This window comes from Magnolia sinica, chromosome 19 (genome assembly GCF_029962835.1).
Source record: "Magnolia sinica isolate HGM2019 chromosome 19, MsV1, whole genome shotgun sequence".
In the NCBI taxonomy this organism is placed as follows: Eukaryota; Viridiplantae; Streptophyta; class Magnoliopsida; order Magnoliales; family Magnoliaceae; genus Magnolia; species Magnolia sinica.
The window spans coordinates 45251629-45275740 of record NC_080591.1 but is presented as its reverse complement, the minus strand read 5'-3'; the positions used below and the strand labels follow the sequence as shown (position 1 = coordinate 45275740).

The window sequence follows — 24112 nt, the reverse complement described above, 5'->3', positions numbered from 1 at the left end:
CATACAAACTGTCTAATTCCTTTAAGCAATGCCATGAATGACATATCCCATATCCTTGGTCGGGTACATGGAATGTGCATTCATTAAAGCACCCTGTTTCTTCCTCTATAGGAAACTTGTTCTTAATCAGACATAAGCACCTATAATAAGCATCCAAACAACATCCATATATATACTTTAATCAAGTTCATAGATGGAGAAGTATAGAATTTAAACCCATAAAGCCCACTTAAAGAAAGAAACAAATTAATTGAAATTCAAAGTAAATCAACCAATACAAGAGCTAATCAAATTAGGGGCTTCATCTCAGCCCTAGCTGAGAGATTAGTGACCCATAAAATCCATAAAAAATATTAAATAAAATTCATAAAAGAAACGTCAAACCAAACAATCTCTCTCTCTCTTCTTTCTTCTCTTTCTTCTCTCCCTTGCTCCAGATCTGGAATCCCCTGGTTCTCCATGCCTTTCCCACGTCCAAAACTCCCCTTTTATAGCTGCTGGATGGCTGGGGTCGGTGGCAGAGTCGTAGAAGGACTCGAAGTGCAATTTTTCGCAGCCGTGATCGGTGGGCCCCACAGAGGTGTTTTCTGGAAAATCCACCCCGTCCATTGGATTCAGGATGAAATTTCAGTCAAGAATGGGTGGTTTTGAATGTGCGTGGACGCAGCCCAGAGAAGAAATCAGAACAAAATCAGTTTTGAACGTCACAAGACGGCTTGTTTGTGGCCTCTGTATCACGCACGTGTGCACGCATGAGAGAAGAATATCAGCATGGTTTTGAAGCTCTCGAACCACTCTACAAGATGGACGGATCGGATCGGCCATACGGGTGACGTACGGGGTCCGTTACGCGGACGCAAAACCCGCTGCTGTTGTGATGGTGGGACCCATTTTGATAATCATTTCAATAATCCACTCCGTCCATTGCATGGAGGATGAAAAAAACGGCTAGGAATGCCCAATTTCGAGTTAGAGTTGCGGTGGCCCACAGAGTTTTGAACTCACCGTCCGTTTTGCGTTTTTCAGCGATCAACGTCCGTACATATGTATGGAACCAAACGGACATCTAGGCGATGGTTATAACTGCCCCAGGAAGCGGATGGACGGTTTGGATTGTCCATTTGGACACTAGGTGGGCCCCACAACCGACGACCGCGGTCGGCTTGCGGAGACGCTGGAAACGAAAATTTCCATTTTTGAAAAGGAAAGTCGGGTCAGCGGCGCTGACCGACTTTAGTTCGTTCGGTGCTCCGATAGTGCACATGTGCACTATGTACATACATTATACATATGGGGTCCACTGTGATGATTTCGAGAAATCCAATCCGTCCATCCTCTTTATCATGGTAATTTAGCCGTCAATACCAAGGTTGAGGCAGTTCCAAATATCAGGTGGGCCCCAAATTGGAGATTAATAGGCTGATCTGTCCGTTGGACCACTTCCCGAGATCTTCAATGGCTGAAATTTAATATGTACGGTTAATTTACGGCCCTCATCCCATGTATTAAGTTTCGAACTGATCGGATAGCGGGAACCATGTGATCTTGCATTCTGGACCCTTTTCGGGCCCCTTTGGCTTGCTTTCCTCAGATCCCAGGTGTGTAAAATCTTCATTATTGGTTCTCTGGAGTCCATCCCGTGCTCTGGAGACTTTGGATCATGAAATCCATGCCTTTAACATCAATTTTCAATACACACTCCTGATTTCATCCTGTAATAAAAACACGAGTAAAACACTCCATTAAGCCTCATCATGTACGTCAATTTAGGCAATTACTGGGGTCTGATATGCAATATTTGACCCTGATCACAACCCCCAACCAGCATTTTGCTAGTCCCGAGCAAAACATGCGAAAAATAATTTTAGAAATAAAAACAATTCCTGTAAACTCAAGTGACTTGTGAACAGATAGCTGAGATGTGAAAATTCTAAGATTCATGATTGGTGTGTGGAATTTTTCTCTTGGAATCAAGCTCTCAGCAGACTTCATAATCAAGTTTAAAATATTAATCCATTAATTTGAACAATTGTAACCATTGAGTTCCATGAGTGTATAGTATCATCTCAGCTTACAATCATTAAAAGATCCAATTTGTCAATTTCATGCTAAAATTGGTAATTAACAACAGAATTCCTGACAACCAACACTAGCATGGTAGCTTAACCTTTCAGCCTTTATATTTTTGATTTTCTTTATGAACAGTACGCCAAGGAAGGGAATCAAATCCTCATCTATAGGGAGCAAACCTATGGTGAAAACCCGTCGCCTCATTTTTTATAAGTCAACTATGGAGAATCAAATCTACACCTATAGGGAGCAAACCTATGGTGAAGATTATGTGACTTAGCCTTTTAATTCTTCTTTTTACCAAGTTAATCATTCAGTTATCGAACCAAAACTTAATGTGCAAGCGAGATGTGATATGTGAAATCATGACTCAATCAATGTTTACAACGTCTAATCATGGATTAACAATGCCAAATTGACTGTGAAATCAAGCAGAAGGCCGAATCCAAGAGTCATTAGTTACCAACATCATGTATCTTATAATGTTAAAATCACAACTATCCTTCAAAATCACTTTGAATTCAATAGAACAGAAAAAATTTTAAAATTTTCACAAATGTTGCTCAAGACCAAGAAAATACTGATTAGGTACCCTAATCTCCCACCCCCAACCTAAAATCTACATTGCCCTCAATGTAGAAGAAAGAAACAAGCAAGGCATATGGGACAACGAGAATAAAAGAGGAGTGATGAAAAGATAATACCTGGATGGAGAATCAAGAAGCTTTCTCAAAATTCGTGAAAAATTTCAACGTAAAAGCGAGTTAGCACAAGAGAGAAATCAACATAAGCAAAAATAACAAAAAGAAAAATAAAAGAAGATCCTACCTATACCACTTTCGTAGGTGCTCTCGATTGCATTTAGCGCATGCAACAAGCCTTTAAACCCCTAGGTTACCCCTAGTGGACGAGTTGTAGTCTCGTGAGGGTTTGCGGCAATGCTACCCACAAACATTGAACTAATGAATGAGAAAAGTGAAATCAGACAAGTGATGTGAGTTCCCATGAACTGTGCTAAGGCAACTGACACTGTCGTCAAATAATTTAAGGACTTCTGCTCGAACGACTTCTTCTATGTTAGGATCACGCTTCCTTTGCATGTTATGCGATATTACCACAGCATGATCCATCCATACAGTGGGGCATACTCCCTGGATTTTTTCTATCTTCCGTTCAATTGCTGCCTTATATGCTCTAAGAACATTAAGCAGCCTTCTTCTCAGAGTTACAAACTGTGCTGTCAGGAAGAGTCTCAGAGGGATGAAGAGGTTCCACTTTCGCTCTCCATTTTTCAGTCTCCAATATAGGAGTAGAGTCGAGCAATGCATTGACTTCATGGATGGGACTATCAATGTCAAAATCCATGCCCGATTGTGCTAAGCCGGTCTCAAGAGGATCTTCAAAAGATGTACGGAAGGAGTCCTGCACAAGGCTCTCGATCATGTCCACTTCAAATATGTCATCCAAATATGAGGATTGTTGTCCTGCATTAAAAACATTAAGTTTAATATTCATGTTACCAAAGGACAATTTCATAACTCCATTCCTGCAATTGATAATAGCATTAGATGTGGCCAAAAATGGACGACCCAAAATGACTAGGATCTGACTATGAAGATTCTGGACAGGCTGAGTATCTATAACTATGAAATCCACTGGAAAATAAAATTTATCAACCTGGATTAACACATCTTCAATAATACCCCGGGGCACCTTGACAGATCTATCGGCTAGTTGTAATGTTAAAGTCCTAGTTGCTCATAAACCGAATATGGTAACAAATTGACACTCGCCCCTAAATCAAGTAATGCCTTCCCGATCTTATGATCTCTTATGCCGCAAGAAATGGTGGGAGCTCCTGGATCCCTAAATTTAGGAGGGGTGTTATGTTGGCTCTGCAAGGAAGACTTTCTTATGAACATTTTGCTTACGCTTTTGAGTGCATAAATCTTTAAGAAACTTAGCGTAAGCAGGGACTTGCTTGATAAAGCAACGGGATGTTGACTTGCACTTTTTGAAACACATCTAAGATTTCATCAAAGTTATTTCTTTTCTTTATTGGTGCCAGACGTTGAAGAAAGGGTGCTTTGGGCACATAAGGTGGCACATTAGTGGCTCTTGGAGTCAGAGAGCTTTTGGACTTTGGATGCATTGGTATGGCTCTCTGCTTCATCTTGATCTTCTGTTTTAGAATTTGATTCATCCCCAGGCATCTCTATTCCATTATTAATCTGCTTGCCTGACCTAAGGGTAGTGATCGATTTGGCCTGTTCATGATATTGCCCTTGGTTGGAATTAGAGCCAATCTCATACTGTCCCTTTGGATTAGCCTCAGGTTGGCTAGGGAACTTGCCCTTCTCTCTCTCACTCAATGTGGCAGCTAGTTGACCCATTTGTACTTCCAGCTTGGCAATGGATTGTGCATTTGCATGTAAGCTTTGCTGGTTGGCCAGTAAGGTTTGTTGGGTGTCTTTTTGGAGAGAACTCTGCATGAAAAGATGGAGTGTATCCTCAAGAGATGGTTTCCTTGATTGTGTAGGCAGTTGTTGATATTGTGGAAACTGTTGAGGTTGTTGACTGCCAACTTGGAGGTGCGGTTGCATGAGAGGATTTCCAGATGGTCCTCCTTGTTGTGGTCCTTTTGTCCAAGAGAAATTTGGATGTCTAGCCCACCCTGGGTTGTATGTGTTCGAGTAAGGATCATTCCCAGATTTTTGAAAAGTGTTCATAGCATGAACTTGTTCAGAGAGAAGTTCTGGGAATGCTGCACCAGATGGACAAGACTGCATAGGATGGGCAGGACTAGAACATGTGGCATATGCCTCGACTTGAGCTGTTTGTGGTGGTCCATTATTTAATACCAGAGCATCAACTTTCTTTGCCAGGTTATCAAGCTTGGCGCTCAGCTCTGGCATGACTCCTATCTCATATATACCACCTCTCTTTTGTGGTTGGGGACTTCTGTCACCTCTATTTGAATAATCCCATTGCTGGGAATTCTCGCACAAGGTTTCAAAGAAGTTCCACGCTTCGACATCACTTTTGGTCATGAATGACCCTCCACTGGTGGCATCAACCATGCGGTGGTGTCAGATCGTCATAAAAGTATTAAACTTGTTGCCACTTCTCAAAACCATGGTGAGGACATTTAAGAAGCAAGTCCTTCCATCTTTCCCAACATTCATGAAAGTGCTCGCCCTCTTTTTGTGTGAAGTTAGTAATTTCTCTACGGAGGGCATTGGTTTTGTGAACGGGGAAGAACTTGTTTAAGAACTTCTTAGACAGTTGGTCCCATGTAGTGATAGATCCAACTTCTAGAGAATTCAACCATGCTTTCACCTTATCCTTCAAAGAAAAGGGAAACAGGCGTAGGCGGATCGAATCGTCTGAGAAGTTTTGGAACTTAAAGGTGGAGCAAATGTTTAAGAATTCTTTCACATGATGATATGGGTCCTCCTTGTCCAATCCATAAAAGGATGGCAACAATTGTATGACTCCAGGTTTAAGTTCAAAGTGTGCTGCCGTAGTGGTTGGCAACACTATGCATGAAGGCGCATTAAATTGGACAAGAGCTGAATAATCTTTGAGAGCTTTAACTTCAGTCTCATTCGCCATTTCAACAGGATTATTTCTCAATCTTTCACGAATTGTTCTTTCAATCTCAGGATCAAACGGTGCTAGTTCTATATTCAGAGATCTACATCCTAGCATAAACTATGTTATTGCAATGTAAGAAGGAAAACTAAACTAAGAAGCAACCTAAGAGAAATAAAACTAGACCTAGAAACTATGAGATTCTAAAACAAGAAAAGCTATGTAAATGAGAATTGGAAAGAAGAACCCGAGAAAAGGAGATGATGAATGTCTGAAGATTTGAGAGCTCCTCCTTTTGAAGACAATGTTATTTAGCAGTTTCCTTCCTCAATTCCTGTAGACATAACAAAAAATAAATTGAATTTCCTAAAATAATGCTAGAAAAAACCTAAGCAACGGTTAATTTCTAAAAAAGAAAGTTTGTAATCTTAGAAATAAAAACTAAGTTAGTTTCTAAAAAGGGAAAAAATTATTTCTAAAACTAGAAAATAGAAAGTTACTTGAAAGAAGAATCAGAATCTAAAAAAAAAAAAAAAAAATAGAAAATTTGGAAAGAGATTACCAAATGAGTAGTTTATGTCAGGTCCCTACAAATCAGGAAATAGGTTAGTTTCTAAAAATAAAAATTTAACCTAAAGTTAGTAAAAAAAAAAAAAAAAAAAAAAAACCTAAGACTATGAATTATGATAAGAGAGAATCTTAAATCTAATTGGACGGCGCCAAAAACTTGATGTTTTATTTAAACCAACACGATTTAAATGATTTTTAAACTCGCAAGTATACGAATCAGATGCAGATACGGTACGTATTACGAGATCGTTCCCATGAGGACTGGTCATCACAATTCAAATCTATGATTCTCCTTAACTAATCCAACAAATAATGGAATAAATTACTAAGCACAATTTTATGAAAAACAATTAATTAAGAACAGGGAAGAAAATTCAATCAGAGAGAGAACACTAGGACTTTCGAATCCACCCCTAATTATCCTAACCCTTGTTTTGTCTGTTGATTCACCTTGATCTAGATTGATATCACTTATACAGAGAAAGCACAATCTGTGTCCTTAATCGGGCATACAAACTGTCTAATTCCTTTAAGCAATGCCATGAATGACATATCCCATATCCTTGGTCGGGTACATGGAATGTACATTAATTAAAGCACCCTGTTTCTTCCTCTATAGGAAACTTGTTCTTGATCAGACACAAGCACCTATAATAAGCATCCAAACAACATCCATATATATACTTTAATCAAGTTCATAGATGGAGAAGTATAGAATTTAAACCCATAAAGCCCACTTAAAGAAAGAAACAAATTAATTGAAATTCAAAGTAAATCAACCAATACAAGAGCTAATCAAATTAGGGGCTTCATCTCAGCCCTAGCTGAGAGATTAGTGACCCATAAAATCCATAAAAAATATTAAATAAAATTCATAAAAGAAACGTCAAACCAAACAATCTCTCTCTCTTCTTTCTTCTCTTTCTTCTCTCCCTTGCTCCAGATCTGGAATCCCCTGGTTCTCCATGCCTTTCCCACGTCCAAAACTCCCCTTTTATAGCTGCTGGATGGCTGGGGTCGGTGGCAGAGTCGTAGAAGGACTCGAAGTGCAATTTTTCGCAGCCGTGATCGGTGGGCCCCACAGGCATTTTCGAAGAAATCCACCCCGTCCATTGGATTCAGGATGAAATTTCGATCAAGAATGGGTGGTTTTGAACGTCCATTCATGAGGCCCAGAGAAGAAAATACAAAAAGATCAGTTTTGAACGTCACAAGACGGCCTGTTTGTGGCCTCTGTATCACGCACGTGTGCACGCATGAGAGAAGAATATCAGCATGGTTTTGAAGCTCTCGAACCACTCTACAAGATGGACGGATCAGATCGGCCATACGCAGCGACCGTCCGTTACGCGGACGCGAAACCCGCTGCTGTTGTGATAGTGGGACCCATTTTGATAATCATTTCAATAATCCACTCCGTCCATTGCATGGAGGATGAAAAAAACGGCTAGGAATGCCCAATTTCGAGTTAGAGTTGCGGTGGCCCACAGAGTTTTGAACTCACCGTCCGTTTTGCATTTTTCAGCGATCAACGTCCGTACATATGTATGGAACCAAACGGACATCTAGGCGATGGTTATAACTGCCCCAGGAAGCGGATGGACGATTTGGATTGTCCATTTGGACACTAGGTGGGCCCCACAACCGACGACCGCAGTCGGCTTGCGGAGACGCTGGAAACGGAAATTTCCATTTTTGAAAAGGAAAGTCGGGTTAGCGGCGCTGACCGACTTTAGTTCGTTCGGTGCTCCGATAGTGCACATGTGCACTATGTACATACATTATACATATGGGGTCCACTGTGATGATTTCGAGAAATCCAATCCGTCCATCCTCTTTATCATGGTAATTTAGCCGTCAATACCAAGGTTGAGGCAGTTCCAAATATCAGGTGGGCCCCAAATTGGAGATTAATAGACTGATCTGTCCGTTGGACCACTTCCCGAGATCTTCAATGGCTGAAATTTAATATGTACGGTTAATTTACGGCCCTCATCCCATGTATTAAGTTTCGAACTGATCGGATAGCGGGAACCATGTGATCTTACATTCTGGACCCTTTTCGGGCCCCTTTGGCTTGCTTTCCTCAGATCCCAGGCGTGTAAAATCTTCATTATTGGTTCTCTGGAGTCCATCCCGTGCTCTGGAGACTTTGGATCATGAAATCCATGCCTTTAACATCAATTTTCAATACACACTCCTGATTTCATCCTGTAATAAAAACACGAGTAAAACACTCCATTAAGCCTCATCATGTACGTCAATTTAGGCAATTACTGGGGTCTGATATGCAATATTTGACCCTGATCAGTCCTCCTACCCCCTGGACTCCAAAAACATGTGGGACCTACCCTTGGTCCCCCTGAAAATGTTTCGTTTGGCCCCCGACTCCGTTTTGAGTCATTTCGGGTCATTTCGTGTAATTTCTGATGTACATTCTCATTTCTCGAAAGTTGAAGGTGGGATTGGGTAAATCATGGTCTAAACTCATCGATTGACAGTCTAGGGATGATCCGGGGTCATCTCAAGCGATCACGGATGTGTACGAACCCGATCTTAGCGATCATTTTCGGTAACTTTCGCCAATTGGGGAAACTGAAAATCCTAAGCTTGTCTCTACATCTTCCTTGCTCCCACCTAAGTCTAAATGCATTAGCGCACATCGTGTGGCTATAACCCAGGTCCAATTTAATCCAAATCATGCTCTGATACCAACTTGTAATGCCCTGAAAATCGAGGGTCGAGTAGAAGTCCAACTCCCGAGTTCCAACGCATCACTTATACAACATATTTAATGATGATTAAATGTTGTCTGTATTAGTGTATAAAACATGAATAAGATTAAGCCAAATCAACAAAACATAACCTAGTGACAGTTGTAATATGCAAGCGGAAGACTGAAATGAATATGTATAACTTTATAAACCAGTATAAGTCCCCAAAGTATGTATGCATTGCCAGGTCAATAATTACATGTATTGTTTCAAATTACAAAATGTCAAAAATGTAATAGTCCACTACAAGTATAACCCTGAAGCCCCGGCGATCAGAATGGTCTATGCAAACCCGCCTGAATACTGCATATAAGAGAAGGCATCCTCATCGTCTACGAAGTCCGCCTCTGCCTCATCAATCGGGTCTCCATCTGCAGCTAAGACAGAGTCTAGTTAGTGTGTACAACATCGTCCCGTAATATAGGAGTGAGTGATCAACTCAGTGGAACAATAAAGTAAAGGTTAACATGTTATCAAATCAGTTAAGCAGTAATGATAAAGTAATACAATCAAACATCCCTTAGTACTCTGATTAATGCAAGAATGGTATGAATAAATGATGGATGCCCTTTCTTGCACTCCCTTTGCAATCTTCATCTAACGGTCGCGCATGTCAGTCACTTCCTCAGTGATCTGCCCAACGCCAAATGGCACATGTAGTGCGGTGCATGAACGTGATTACCAAGTTCTTATTAGTCCTTTCATGCACCAGGATTGAGAAGCTAAGGTACCTCCCTTATATCAATTCCCAAACAATGATCCATTTTAGGGTCGTCAATCTTAGTAAGTCTCATACGATGTTACGATTCTAGGTCGCTGTAAACGGCTCATCACCTTATCAGTGCAGGCCTAGTATGTACTCTTGTTGCTATGTAAGGGCTCGTCGTCTCTACACAGTCTTAGGATACGCTCGAGGTCACTACAAAGGGCTCGTCACCTTATCAGTGTAGGCCGACAGCTCGAATACAGTGTCCCATACCACCGTATTCGGCTCACGAGGCTGTGTTGCTCACTGGACACTACGGGGAGGCTGTCACCCTAACATAGGCTGACAGCTCGACCACGGTGTCCCATACCACCATGCCCGGCTCATGAGTCTTAGCGGATCGAGGTACCAAGGTTTAAAAGGATTTTCACTGGTGAGTTTGGTACCTTAGATTCAAGCAGTAGCATCCATATATGGTGAACATACATCGGGTCAATCAGGTTTCTTGACGAGCTCGACTAGTATGAGCACACGTTGAGTTGATCGACATGAAGTGCGTAAGCACTCTGTGTGGCTTAACCACTGCCAACATCCCAACTACAGCTCGGATTTATCAATCACGTCCTATGTGGCGAGACAACCTTAGCCACCTATTCAATACCTGTTACCGATTGCCTGGACTATTTCGTAGTCCCAAACACATTCAATTATAACAGATACTCATACAAGATAGTCAGAACAGTAATGGATCGACAATTCCAATCATACAAGCATGTGAGCATTTGATGGATTTCAACTTAAACATGAATTCACACATCCAGTCCCTAAACAAAACAGACAAAGAATATAAGTTACATGGAGGAAATCATATACATCATTAAGGTAGTTGAGAATCTCTCCTCAACGCCCATATAAAGTACAATTTATTACACATTTGTTCATTCAGACATTTCTACAAACACTTAGACTACATATTCCAACATACATGACGTATGATGGTGATAGCACGTCTTAGGGCAAATCCTTTCACCAAGGAGTTGTTACACATACAACTAGCATGAAGACACGACAATTAATCATGGCAAACACATGTTCAAATTCCATACGTATACGACCCTTTCTACAATTACATGGAATACACTAAACTCCATATAGTTCATAAATATCTGAAACGCAAAACAACATCGCATTTGGCATGTGAAATAGCACCCACATCAGTAATAAACCATTAACCGAATTGAAAGCCTTTAAAACCATAACCTATACGTTTATAGTCCGTACCTTTCGCCGGTAGACTCGTAACAAACTCAGTTTTAAAGCTAAGTCTTTGTCTACGGCACCACAATAACCTATAACAGGGAATAAGTTAGCTAATTCATCTAATATGCTAGTCAGAAACCCTAAGACAAGTTAGGGTTAGGTTTTCTTACCCAGGTATGGAGTCGGAATTGCCTGTATAGCGATACAGATATGGTGGTTGAGTGCGTGGAATAACGGGATCGAATCCTAGGAAGAATCTCCAACTCTCACTCTCACTTTCTCTCTTTTCCCTTCTCTTTTCTCTTCTCTCTCTCCTAGGGTTTCTCAAATTCGTATGGAATATGGGAGAGAGTGTTTAAGGTCCTTATATAGGCCCAGGTTTGATGGGAATGGCCCCAGGGCCAAGGTATACTTAGGTTATATCCAAAGGGAGTTTGTTTCAGCCCAACGGAGCACTTCTGGTGGCTCCTTTTCTACGTACGGTCGGACTTAAGCTCCTTAACATTGGATCCAGGTCAGGTTGAGTTTTCATTCCGATCGGGTTTACAGATCGACCGTGGCGAACCCGTTTCAGTTCAACGGTCACGGTCACTCGATCAGGGTCACAAGTACACCGACATGTGTGGGACATTTCTCCTGATCTGAGGGTATATTTGGGTCAGATTCTGACAGTCTGAATCCTTATATTTGGCCTGTAAGCGACATGATTTAGATTACTTAAATTCAAATTTTATTTCTAAATATTTTCACGTTTCTCACACACTTTGTTCCGGGCTCAAGTTACGCATTTCTAGACACAATTAAAACTTGATTTCCAAGGGCATTGTCAAGTCCAGTAATGCAGTCATAACTGTATAGTTTTGTGGTCATCGAACTTTCGATGTACGGTCCAGGTCCGATACGAAGTTTCAAGATGCTCCCGAGAGCAATTGGATTTTGAGATAGATTCTAGATTTCAGGGTAATGTAGCGTCAATGATTCTGCACGTTTTGGATCTTACAGATCATATTTAAAGTGATTAGTGCTAATTTCACAAGTACTCTAGTTTAGCACTTGATAATATTAACCTAATTTCTAAAGGTTTTGGTCCTGGGTGATTTCTACTTGAGGTGGTACTCGGGTCCTTGTACGGATTTTTTCGAGACGTTACATGATATGTCCAAGGACAATTCCCTTACGAACCATGAAGTGACACTTCTCCCAATTAAGTACCAAATTCTTTTCCTCACATTGCTTTAGTACATTTTTCAAAATTTTAAAACATTCGCTGAAGGATGACCAAAGACCGAGAAGTCATCTATGAATACCTCTAAATATTGCCCCACTATATCAGAAAAAATACTCAACATACATCGCTGAAAAGTGGCGTGAGCATTACATAGTCCGAATGGCATCCTTCGGTAAGCAAAGGTGCCGTAAGGACATGTAAATGTCTTCTTTTCTTGATCTTCAAGGGCTATCTCGATCTGATTGTAGCCCGAATATCCGTCAAGGAAACAGAAATAGGAATGACCAGCTAGCCTTTCCAAAATTTGATCGATGAAGGGCAAAGGAAAGTAGTCTTTCCTCGTGACAGTATTTAACTTCCTGTAGTCAATGCACATTCTCTAACCGGTAGTGATCCTAGTTGGCACGAGTTCGTTTTCGACATTGGCTACGATGGTGATTCCTGACTTTTTAGGAACCACCTAAGTTGGACTCACCCATTGACTATCGAATATTGAGTATATGATACCTACATCTAATAGCTTAAGAACCTCGGCCTTAACCACTTCCTTCATGTTTGGATTTAGTTTACATTGTGGTTGCGAGAGCTCTTCACATTATCCTCGAGATGAATGCGGTGAGTACAAATTAAAGGGTCAATTCCCTCGAGTTATGCAATCGACCATCCAAGGGCTCCTTTATGATCAATGAGAGTAGAGATAAGCATACTCTCTTGTTCTTGCTCTAGGTGGGAAGAAATCACCACTGGGTATGTCTCATCTTGACCTAAATAGACATATTTCAAATTTGAGGGCAAAGGTTTTAGGTCAAGCTTCGGTGCCTTGAGACGGTAGAGGCACTACATCAGTTTGGGGTAATTCTTCAAATTGTGGCCTCCATTGGTTAACTTCAAGTACCGGCATAGTGTCCAGCATGGTTCCCATCTCCCTAATCACATCATCATCTAAATCATGAGAGTGAGCCAAGCACATCTCTAGAGGCTTAGAGGATAAGGTCAGAAAAGTTCTATCTTCCACGAAAGAGTCAATCAGGTTAATATCGTGGGAATCGTCATCTTCCTCTGATTGTTTGCCTGTATTGAAAAAGATATTTAACTCTAATGCCATATTTTCAAAAGATAAACTCATGACTCTATTCCTACAATTAATGATTGCATTTGATGTGGCAAGGAATGGGCGACCAAGAATGACGGGAATTTGAGTGCTCATGTCCATGATGGGTTGAGTGTCCAGATGATAAAATCTACTAGGTAGTGTAATTTGTCAAACTAGACCAACACGTCCTCAATTATCCCTCTCAGTACCCGAAATAAGCGATCGGTAAGTTGTAATATGGTCCAGGTGGGTTTTAATTCACCTAGACCCAATTGTTCGTAGACTAATTAAGGGATCAGATTTAAGCTCGCTCCTAATTTAAGAAGTGCATGCTCAATCCGGTAATTCCCAATTACATAAGCAATGGTTGGGCTACCTGGATCTTTATATTTCTGTGGCACATTTTGCTTCAGGATGACACTCACTTTTTCTGTTAAAAAAATTTTCTTTTGAATATTTTGTTATCTTTTGGTCATACATAAGTCTTTTAAAAATTTGGCATATGAATGTAGTTGTTTAACAACATCCAATAGAGGAATATTGACCTTCACTTGTTTCAGCACCTCTAAAATGTCCTAAGAGTTAGAAAGAGGTTTTGGTGCAATCAACCGTTGGGGAAATGTAGCAATCAGCTTGCGTTCTAGTTCTAACTCATGTGGAGTGTTGTTAGGTCTATAAATTTCATCTATTTCCAGGTCCTTAGACTTTTCAGCCCTTACCGGAATAGATTTGTCAATTGTTTTCCCACTCTTAAGAGTGGTGATAGACTTAGCTTGCTCCATTTGATTTGAAGAGCTATGGTCGCTGACTGCATATTGCTATTTTGGATTGGGAAGAGGTTGAGCTGGAAGGTTTCCCTTTCCCCTAATCGCATTTTTTGTCTCAAGTCCTTGTATGGCCTTTGTAAGGTCTTGAAAGGCTTGTAGCATACCCTGATTGAAACGTCTTGATTTTGAAGATGCTTTAAAACTGGATCCTTTTGAGGTTTCCCTTAATTTAGAATTCGATTAGGGAATCCTTGAGGAATAGCAGTTTGTCCATTCCTCCAACTGAAATTTGGATGATTTCTCCTACTAGAATTTTATGTATTTAAAGTGGATCCACTAAAAGGTCTTTGGTAGTTATTCACGACATTAGATTGCTTATTCAGTACCTCTTAAAAAGCAAGTATTGCTGGACAATTTTCAGTTGTGTGAATGTTGCAAACACAAATAACGCAAACAGTTTCCGTAGCCTTATCCTTCTTTAGTTCCATGGCCTCGAGTTTTCTTGTGAAATTATCCACTTTAGCATTTATATCATCATCTTCTTTCAGAAGATAAATTCCGCCCCTCTCCTTTAATTGAGTAGGCCTAGAAGTGGCGCTTGATTTTGGGGAGATATTCCATGATTGTGTGTTTTTAGCAAGCTTGTCAAAATAATCCCATCCATCATCGACCTCTTTGTTCATGAATTCCTCATTGCACATTGCCTCGACCATTTGGTGCATGAAAGAAGTCAACCCATTGTAAAAAAAGACTTTGCCAAGTTTCAAAACCATGTTGTGGGCATGAATTGACAAGATCCTTGAACCGCTCTCAACATTGGAAGAATGTTTCATCTTCCTTTTGGGCAAAGTTCATGATCGATTTTCTAAGGGTGTTCGTTTTATGATATGGGAAAATTTTCTTTATGAACTATCTTGTCATGTCATTCCATTTGCCAATAGATCATGGACGTAATGAATGCAACTACGTCTTAGCTTTCTCTTTTAAGGAGAAGGGAAAGAGTTTCAGCCTAACCGTGTCCTCAGACACGTTCGGAAAATATAGAGTGGTTATGATCTCATCAAACTCTTTCATGTGTAAATATAGATTTTTAGATTCAAGTCCATGAAATTTTGGAAGGAGTTGGATCACCCTTAGTTTGATATCCATATGTCTTGTATTTTGTAGAAAAACCATATATGCAGGTGTGCTCACCCCCGCCGGTTGTAAATAATGTTGTAAAGTACGAGGCGGGGGTGCATGATGCACCTTATTCTCATCGTGGATTTCCTCAACCCTAGGTTGAGGTGGATTTGGAGGTTGATTGACTGGTTGATTGATAACCATAACTTCAATTAATTCTGTGGATCTCGAGTGGTGTCTAATCTTGTGATGGATAGATAACCCCCTCACGCATCTCACATTTTGTGTGACATGATCACTTAGCCCCCTAGCGATATCAGGGCTTTGGCCTCCACGAGCTTTGGCCTCCACAGGCATATCGTGGATAGTCAGATTGGATATAAAAAATATTTAGTTCTAGCACTGTGGGCACTTAGGATGTCCTTGGGTGAAAGTCTCAGAACCCTTATGGTACCAGGAGGATGCTCCAACGTCTAGACCGAGTGGATACATGAGCACACGAGTACCGAATACCAATAGGCCGCGTCTCCCACTGTGTCATGATTGGTTGTGAAGGGGGTATGGCCTTATTCGCCTGAGTGAGGGGGTTGTAAGCTAGGCTGAGTCTGACCAGCTTGTGAATGGGTCCGCTATCGACGAGCCGAGTAAGTATTAGCAGACTACTGGCTAGGCAGGCATTGAGGTCTTTTCCACTCACTGGTTGTGTGGCTAGGGAGTTGGCAGCCAGTGTGAAGTGTACTAGACCCTGGTGATATTCCAGAGATGATCTGTACTAATATGTGGATCTTGATGAGGACTGGCATGCTTGCATTACATCTTGTATATGACATTAGCCACGTAGGCCTTACACCGCATAGCCTTGGTATGGCTGACAGCATTCATGGACTTGCCAATACTTCCTCTTACTCTGATATTTGTATGATTAGCACATACAATGCACACACATACACCACCCTTTAAGCTTCATAATAAGCTTATACCCGACCGTTGTGTGCAGGTGATGCGAGGATGTAGCTGTGCTAAGGTAGGAGCGTGTGGCGATCTTTCTGGAGTTTTGATATACCTATATATTTCCCTTCCGCATTGTACTCAAATGGTTTATTATAGTGGATATGTGGAGATGTTGTTTTGTGACTTGGTTATGCTTGTGGTTATGTTCCTTTACAAAAAAAATCATACTGAAAATCCTCCTTGTAAGATCCCAGGATCAGAATCTGGCATATGGGTGTTATGAGCCGAGAATGGAGTACTATGGAGGCTGTCAGAGCCGGATTCAGCGATTAGGAATTTTATGAGCTCGATTTTTGAGTTTGGGGCATGATAAGAGTTGGTATTAGAACATAACTGGGGAATACCTGAGGACAACAACACATATCTACTATGAACATAGAATGATTAGGTCCTCTAGATCAATAACATAGTAACTCTTTGATATTGCCCCCTAATGCGTGAGCATTCGAGAGTCCTCATGGCTAATTGGCCCCTTATTCCTTCATGTAGGACATGGCGCCTAAGAGAGTGACCCAAGCGACTCCCGCTCCCCCATCTGAGACCAGTGTGGCCTCGACCGAATCTGTGAGCGCTGATCAGCTTCAACAGATGCTGCAGGCGATGACCATTATTCTTCAGAGGTAAGGTAGGCAACCCACTGCTACACCAACCTAGACTGAGCTAGAGCGCTTTATCTCCCTTCTACATGACTTTACTGGCTCGATCCCCCTTGTTTCCAGGGAGAGCCCGACCCGGTGATAGCAGAGCGATGGAGATGGGAGGTTAAGAAGATTTTTGATACTATGAGGTGCACGACCCAGCGGTGGGTTTCGTTGACTATGTTCCTTCTTCAAGGTGAGGTTGAGCACTTGTCGGCATCGGGCTCCCAAGCGGTAAGGGCCGAGTTTGAGTAGACTTGGGAGGATTTTGTTGACCGAAAGTTCTTCCTCGACCACGTCTGTCAGTAGCGCACGCTTGAGTTTAAGACTCTTGTGCAGGGGGACATGTCAGTGTCCCAATATGAGGCTCATTTCATCGCACTGTCGAGATTCGTGACATATCATATTGATGATGAGGGGCAGAAGGCCTGCCGTTTTGAGAACAACTTGCGTTTTGACCTCAGGAGCCATGTCATTGGACACATGCTCCCGACATTTGAGAAGGTTGTGCAGCGAGCCCAGATATATGGGGCGGATTGGGTCGATTTGCAGAGGGTCCATGAGCAAAGAGGAGACCAGAAGAGGAAGGCCCCCTTTAGTAGCTCCCAGCAGTAGCAGCATCGACCACAGCAGAGGCACGTGGCTCGCCCAGCCTTCTGAGTACTAATAGCACCGCCACCGTGACAGTTCCCAGGTGCTTGCTTTAGATGCGGTACGATAGGACATCGTAGGTATGAGGTCCCCATCCGAAGCAGCAGTGACACCAACACCTACCGCTGAGGCCCCAATAGAGGCAGTAGCCACAACAGCCAGCGAGACCTCCCCCATAGCAGCAAAGGCAACAGTTCAAGCCACCACAGTAGCAGCAGTAGTGGTAGCAACCATAGGGGGAACATGTACCTCCCCAGCAGGCTTAGGCAGATTTTACGCAGCCTAGCAGAACCCTCAGTCATCAAGAGGGGTTGTTAAAGGTACACTCATCATTTCGTCATGCATAGATCATGTACTATTTGATTCTGGTGCATCGCATTCTTTTATGGCTGAGGATTTCTGCCGATTGACCTATTTGTCATTAGAGTCTGCTTGTGAGGGTTTGTCAGTATCGACGCCCTTAGGGAAGATCGTAGTGTTAGACCAGGTTTGCTCGTCCTGTCCCGCTTTGGTAGGGGAGACCTTTTTGCCTGTTGATCTATTTGTTCTGCCGATGTCCGAATTTGATATCATCCTGGGCATGGATTGGCTCACCAGGTATCATGCCATATTGAACTGCTCCGCAAGGACAGTCATGTTTTGTATACCGACATGCTGTAGTTCCAGTTCATAGCTGAGCCCAGAGGAGAGTAGCTTTCTTGCCTCATGTCTTGTGACGTTGAGGAGCCAGTCGCCTTATGTATCGACTAGCTATCAGTCATCTATAGTTTTCCCTATGTGTTTCAGGATATTTTGAGGTTACCACTTCGTCAGCACACTGAGTTTCAAATCGATCTCGTGCTCGGTATCGTGCTTATTTCAAAGGACCCATATCATATGGCACCGTTGGAGTTATGGGAATTGCAGAAGCAGTTGGACAAGTTGTGTGAGTTGGGCTTTATCCGTCCAAGTAGTTCACCGTGGGGAGCACCGGTACTCTTTATAAAGAAGAAGGATGGCTCATTGAGGCTTTGCATGGATTACCGTAAGCTTAACCAGGTCACGATTAAGAACAAGTACCCGCTTCCGAGGATTGATGATTTATTTGATTAGCTACGGTAGGTGTAATTCTTTTTGAAGATAGACTGCAATCCAGTTATCATCAAGTTCGTGTTCGAGAGGAGGATATCCCGAAGACATCAATCAGGACGCATTATGATCATTTTGAGTTTCAGGTCATGTCCTTCGGACTAACCAATGCGTCTGTAGTATTCATGCAGTTGATGAATGAGGTCTTTTATCCGTTTCTTGATCAGTTTATTATAGTATTCATCGACGACATTCTGACATATTCAAGGACTTGTGAGGAGCATGAGCAGCATTTAGAGATCGCCTTATAGACCCTTCGTGCACATCAGCTTTATGGAAAGTTGGAGAAGTGAGAGTTCTGGCAGGAGGAGGTGAAGTTCCTTGGTCATGTGGTAACGAGGTAGGGCATCACAGTGGACCTGTCGAAGATTGATGTTGTGCGTCAGTAGGGCCATCCCATGAACGCGTCTGAGATTCTCAGTTTCCTTGGTTTGGCGGGCTAATACTAACACTTCATTGAGGGATACTCCCGTATTGTAGCTCCGTTGACCAGGTTGACATGGAAGGGCATTGAGTTTGTTTTGAGCAACGCATGTGAGCAAGCATTCCCAGAGCTGAAGGACTATCTTACGCCCGCACCTATCCCCACTTTCCCTTGTGGGAGTGAAGGATTCATGGTTTTTACCGATGCCTCGCATATTGGTTTGGGTGTTGTCCTGATGCAGCACCGGAAGTCGATAGTCTTCGCGTCTCGCCAGCTCAAGGTCCATGAGCAGAACTACCCCACGCATGATTTAGAGTTGGCTGTAGTGGTCTTCACACTGAAGGTGTGGAGGCATTATCGTTAAGGGGTTAGGTTTGAGCTCTTCTTTGACCACAAGAGCTTGAAGTATCTCTTCTCGTAGTTCGAGTTGAACATGAAGCAGAGACGCTGGATGGAGCTCCTGAAGGATATGACTTCGATCTTCAGTACCACCCTGGTAAGGCGAACGTGGTGGCGGATGCTTTAACCCACAGGGCCCGGTGACACATATGATGGTCCAAGAGTGGAGGATGCTCGAGGATGTAACTGAGTTCAACTTCAAGTTTGGTCTGTAGTCTACCATCGTTCAATTATCGAGCTTGTTGATTCAACCCTCTCTTGTTGCAAGGGTAATCGAGGCTCAACAGATAGATCAGTCATTGTAGGATTGCTAAGCAGAGGCCAAATATGAGGAGCAGTCGGATTGGCAGGTTGGGTCTGATGGTGGAGTTCATTTTAAAGGCTGATTGTGTGTCTCGGATATTCTAGAGTTACGTAGAGATCTTATAACTGAGGCACATCGATCGTGGTTTTCTATCCACCTTGGCTCTACGAAGATGTGCCGCGACATGAGAAGGCAGTATTTTTGGGTGGGGATGAAATGCCAGATTGTCAGTTTTGTTGCCAGCGTGTCAAGGCCGATCATCAGAGACCCCCATATCCCTTGCAACCATTAAGCATCCTATTGTGGAAGTAGATGCACGTATCCACAGATTTTATCATGGGTTTGTCGAGGACTTAGCTTGGTCATGATGCCATCTGGGTTGTCATTGATCGTCTAACAAAGTCAGCGCATTTTCTTGTGATTCGTACGACCTGGCCCTTGAACCGTCTAGCCAAATTATTCATTGATAAGATGGTGAGACTACACAGTGTTCCAGTTTTGATCATTTCTGACTTAGATCCAAGGTTCACATCTCAATTTTAGAGGAGCTTTTAAAAGGCGATGGGGTCTGCCTTGCGGTTCAGCATCGCATATCATCCACAGACTGAAAGGTAGATCGAGAGGGTCAACCAGATCCTTGAGGACATGCTTCAGGCTTGCGTGATCGATTTCTCAGGTAGCTGGGATGATCACCTTCATTTGGCTAAGTTTGCCTATAACAAAAGCTACCAGACGACTATTGGCATGGCTCCCTTTGAGGCATTATATGGCAGACCATGTAAATCCCCTAGTTGTTGGACTAAGGTTGAATAACACCATCTCCTAGCTCCCGAGCTTGTGAAACAAACATCAGAGGTTATTGATATCAGTAGGCAGAGGATGCGCACAACTTAGAGCTAGTAGAAGAGTTTTGCAAATCGTTGGCATTGTCCCTTGTAATTTACAGTTGGGTACCATACATATCTCAAGGTCTCACCCATGAAGGGTGTGGTTCGATTTGGAGTGAAGGGTAAGCTTGCCCTGAAATTTATTGGACCTTTCGACATCATAAGGAGTGTTGGCATCGTGGCCTATCGGCTTGCCTTGCCACCTCAGTTGTCTGACCTGCACAACGTTCTTCATGCTTCTATGTTGCAGAAGTGTGGTTAGACATCGTTCCTGTGATTGATTGGCAACCATTAGAGGTTCGTGAGGATGCTTCTTATGTTGAGCAGCCGGTTCGTATCCTTGATCGGAAGGAACACGTCCTCTGGACCAAGGTCATCCCCTTAGTGAAGGTTCAGTGGGGTCATCATAGTGTAGATGAGGCGTCTTGGGAGCGAGAGGCTGAGATTCGCGAGTACTATCCCCATCTCTTCGATGATTGATTATATTTTGTATTGTGTTTGATTTTATATAGTGATATGATTTCTCTTCCCTTTCTTTATGAGTTCTATCTAGTTACATGATAGTGTAAATTTTGAGGACAAAATTTTTATTAGGAGGGGAGAGGTGTAAGACCCGTATCCCAGTACCATACCTTTCGTCCAACTCTCGCGATCCTCCCCATCGTATTCCGGTGACCTGGGACCTATAAACAGCATTTGCGCATGACCCTAAGTTGCATCCTGAAGATCTGAGTCAACTCGACTCGAAACTTGTACCATTGCGACCACATCATCGTCGCAGTTCCAACGCCGCGTCTTGCGCAACAATGTGATGCCTAGGCTGGGAGTTGTGGGCTCGCGTGTATTTCGAGGAATCGTCGTGCATTATGAAATACAAAAGATTCCAGTTGGGAGAGAATCTGTATACTACATAGCTTATGCCTAGCCTATGGGTCATCATAGCCTAGCCACACATGCCTATCCCCCATCATTGTTAGCAACCATGCTTCCCTCTCTCTCATCCAAAGTCAAATATCCATGCATGCTTCTTACACCACCATCATCACTCCTCTTACATCTCTTACATAACCCATCATAACTCTCATCCCATGCCTTCTCACTTTACTCTTCTCCCTTATTTCTCTACCCATTCTCTAGCAACCATTGTAGAGAAAATCCTAAGGGAGAAGGAGAACCCAAGCTCAGCCCATTTCCTACCCCCAATCTCATCATCCCAACCATCCAAATCCCATCTTCCACCATTAAAGAGGAAGCTTAAGAGCCAAGGATTCCAAGGAACCAAGAATGAGAACAAGAGGTGGTTGTTTATAGGGTTAGATCTTCATTTTATTCATGGGATAAGTGGGGCCTACTGGTTAATGGTAGTGATCTCATTTTGGACCCAAGGTGTGGCCAATGGCCTACCATAATATGCGTATGTATTCCATGATGGGGCCATTATCCATGGACCCCACCATGATGTTTATTTTGATATCCTATTGCAAGAAGGTCATCTAAACCTTGAACTTGGTGGTGGAAATGGGATTTCCACCCTAAATTTTGATTTAGGGCCCACTTATTTTGGGACACATTTAATGTATGTGTTGTAGATCTATGAGGAGCTCATAGTGGCAGAGCTCCTCCCACCACCCATTTCTCTCTCTCTCTCTCTCTCTCTCTCTCTCTCTCTCTCCCTCTCCCTCTCTTTTCATCTTTTTGTTGCCCACCTGATGAGTGCACGGACGATCCTGATTGTCCAACAAGTGGGACAACCTTGCTGTCCAAATTGCTGGATGCCTGGCTAGCCAACCTTGCTGCCATGTTGTGGCCCGTGTGACCGGCCGGTCACACATGTAAGGCCTGTATCCTATTTTGTAATGTTCTGTAGACTCACGCGATCCTCTCGGTCGAATTTCGGCAACCTATGATCTGTAATCGACATTTACACACAATCTTGAGTCACTTCTCATATTCCAGAGTCAGCTCGATCCGAGACTTGTACTATTGTGACCACACTGTCACTGCGGTTCCAACGCCGCGTCTTGCATACCGATCTAATACCCGGGCAGGGAGATGTGGACCCGCGTTTATTTCAAGAAAAACACCGCACGTTTGCAATCCCTAGAGAATCACTACAACATGTCCCATCCATCAATCAATCAATCAATCACCTCATGTCAAGTACAAGAGCAACCCCAAAGTTAACTCTCTCCCTCTCTCTCTCTTACGCACCCATACATGTCAAGTACACCTATCACCTCACATCCATCACCTCTCTTACAACCACCCTCTCTCTCTCTCTCTTTCTCTTCACATTTTCCAAGCAACAAAGGAGATAAAAATGGTGGAAGTCTAAGAATTTCCAAAGAGAGAAAAGTGAGATGTTGTGCATGGCCCACTTTCCACCTAAAGATCTATCATCCTAGCCCTTCATTTCTCATCACCCTCCATCAAAGTGAGACACAAGGAGATCGGTGTTCCATTGGACCAAGAAGATCAAACGGTGGGTGCTTCAATAGGCCTAGATTTCATTTTTTTATGAAGGGCCAAGTGGGTCCTACTGATTGATAGTATGATCTCACTTTGGACCCTAGATGTGACCGATGGCCCACCTTGATTCTCATGATCATTCCATGATGGGGCCATTCTCCATGGACCCCATCATGATGGTTATTTTCCTTGCATGAATAGAGGTCATATAGACCTTTCATTTTGGTGGAGAAGGAATCTCCACCATTGATCTTTGATTTGGTGAGCCCACATGTATTGGGACCCACTTGATGTATGATTAAATGAAAGGGAGGGCTCATAGTGGTGGAGCCCTCCATCACACTTGTCCCTCTCTCTCTCTCTCTTTTTCATTTTTGTACGATGATGTGGTTGTGTGACCCACTCAGATGGACCCCACCTTGATGTATATCTTATCCACACCATCCAACCATTGGTGGCCCATCTAGGCAGCCATCTATAGGTGGGGCCTACCTTATATATGTGTTGTCCAAACTGTCTAGCTTCCAAGGACGCTGGATGTGGCCATGCAGTGAAGCGTGCACTGACCGGCTAAAAAAATAATAATAATAGTATATTTATATATTTAAGGTATTTGGGTGGAACGCTCATGCAGGCCCCACCTTGATGTATGAACCTAATCCATGCCTTCCATTCCATTCCCCAACTCATTTTAGACGTTGAGTTGAAAAATGAACCCAATCTGATTTTCTAGCAGGCCATAGCATAAAAATATTGATTTTTACCATTAAAATTGACTAGGACCCACCTTGAGCCAAAACATACTGAATATTGGGCTTGTTTAGTCAGTCTTGAGCCATAAAATGCATTGGCTAGAGTGGATTCACCTGATGTAGGCCCCACATATGAAAAATTGTAAAAAAACTAATTTTTTTTAAATAGCATACAATGCCTGCTGCTGCTGGACGCTGCAGCAGGACGCTGCTGCGTTTGGTGGGTGGGTAGGGACCATGGCCCCAGCCGTGGGCCCAACTGTGA

General features: G+C 42.7%; 2 non-coding genes across 2 annotated transcripts; both read left to right on the top strand.

Annotated features, from left to right (window-relative positions):
* The first annotated feature begins 5200 nt into the window (after positions 1-5200).
* Positions 5201-5307, top strand: LOC131235743 (small nucleolar RNA R71). The gene has a single exon (XR_009166265.1). It is a non-coding gene; the product is annotated as a small nucleolar RNA R71 (small nucleolar RNA).
* A 9521-nt stretch (positions 5308-14828) lies between these two features.
* LOC131235956 (small nucleolar RNA R71) lies at positions 14829-14935 on the top strand. The gene has a single exon (XR_009166466.1). It is a non-coding gene; the product is annotated as a small nucleolar RNA R71 (small nucleolar RNA).
* Positions 14936-24112: the final 9177 nt, after the last annotated feature.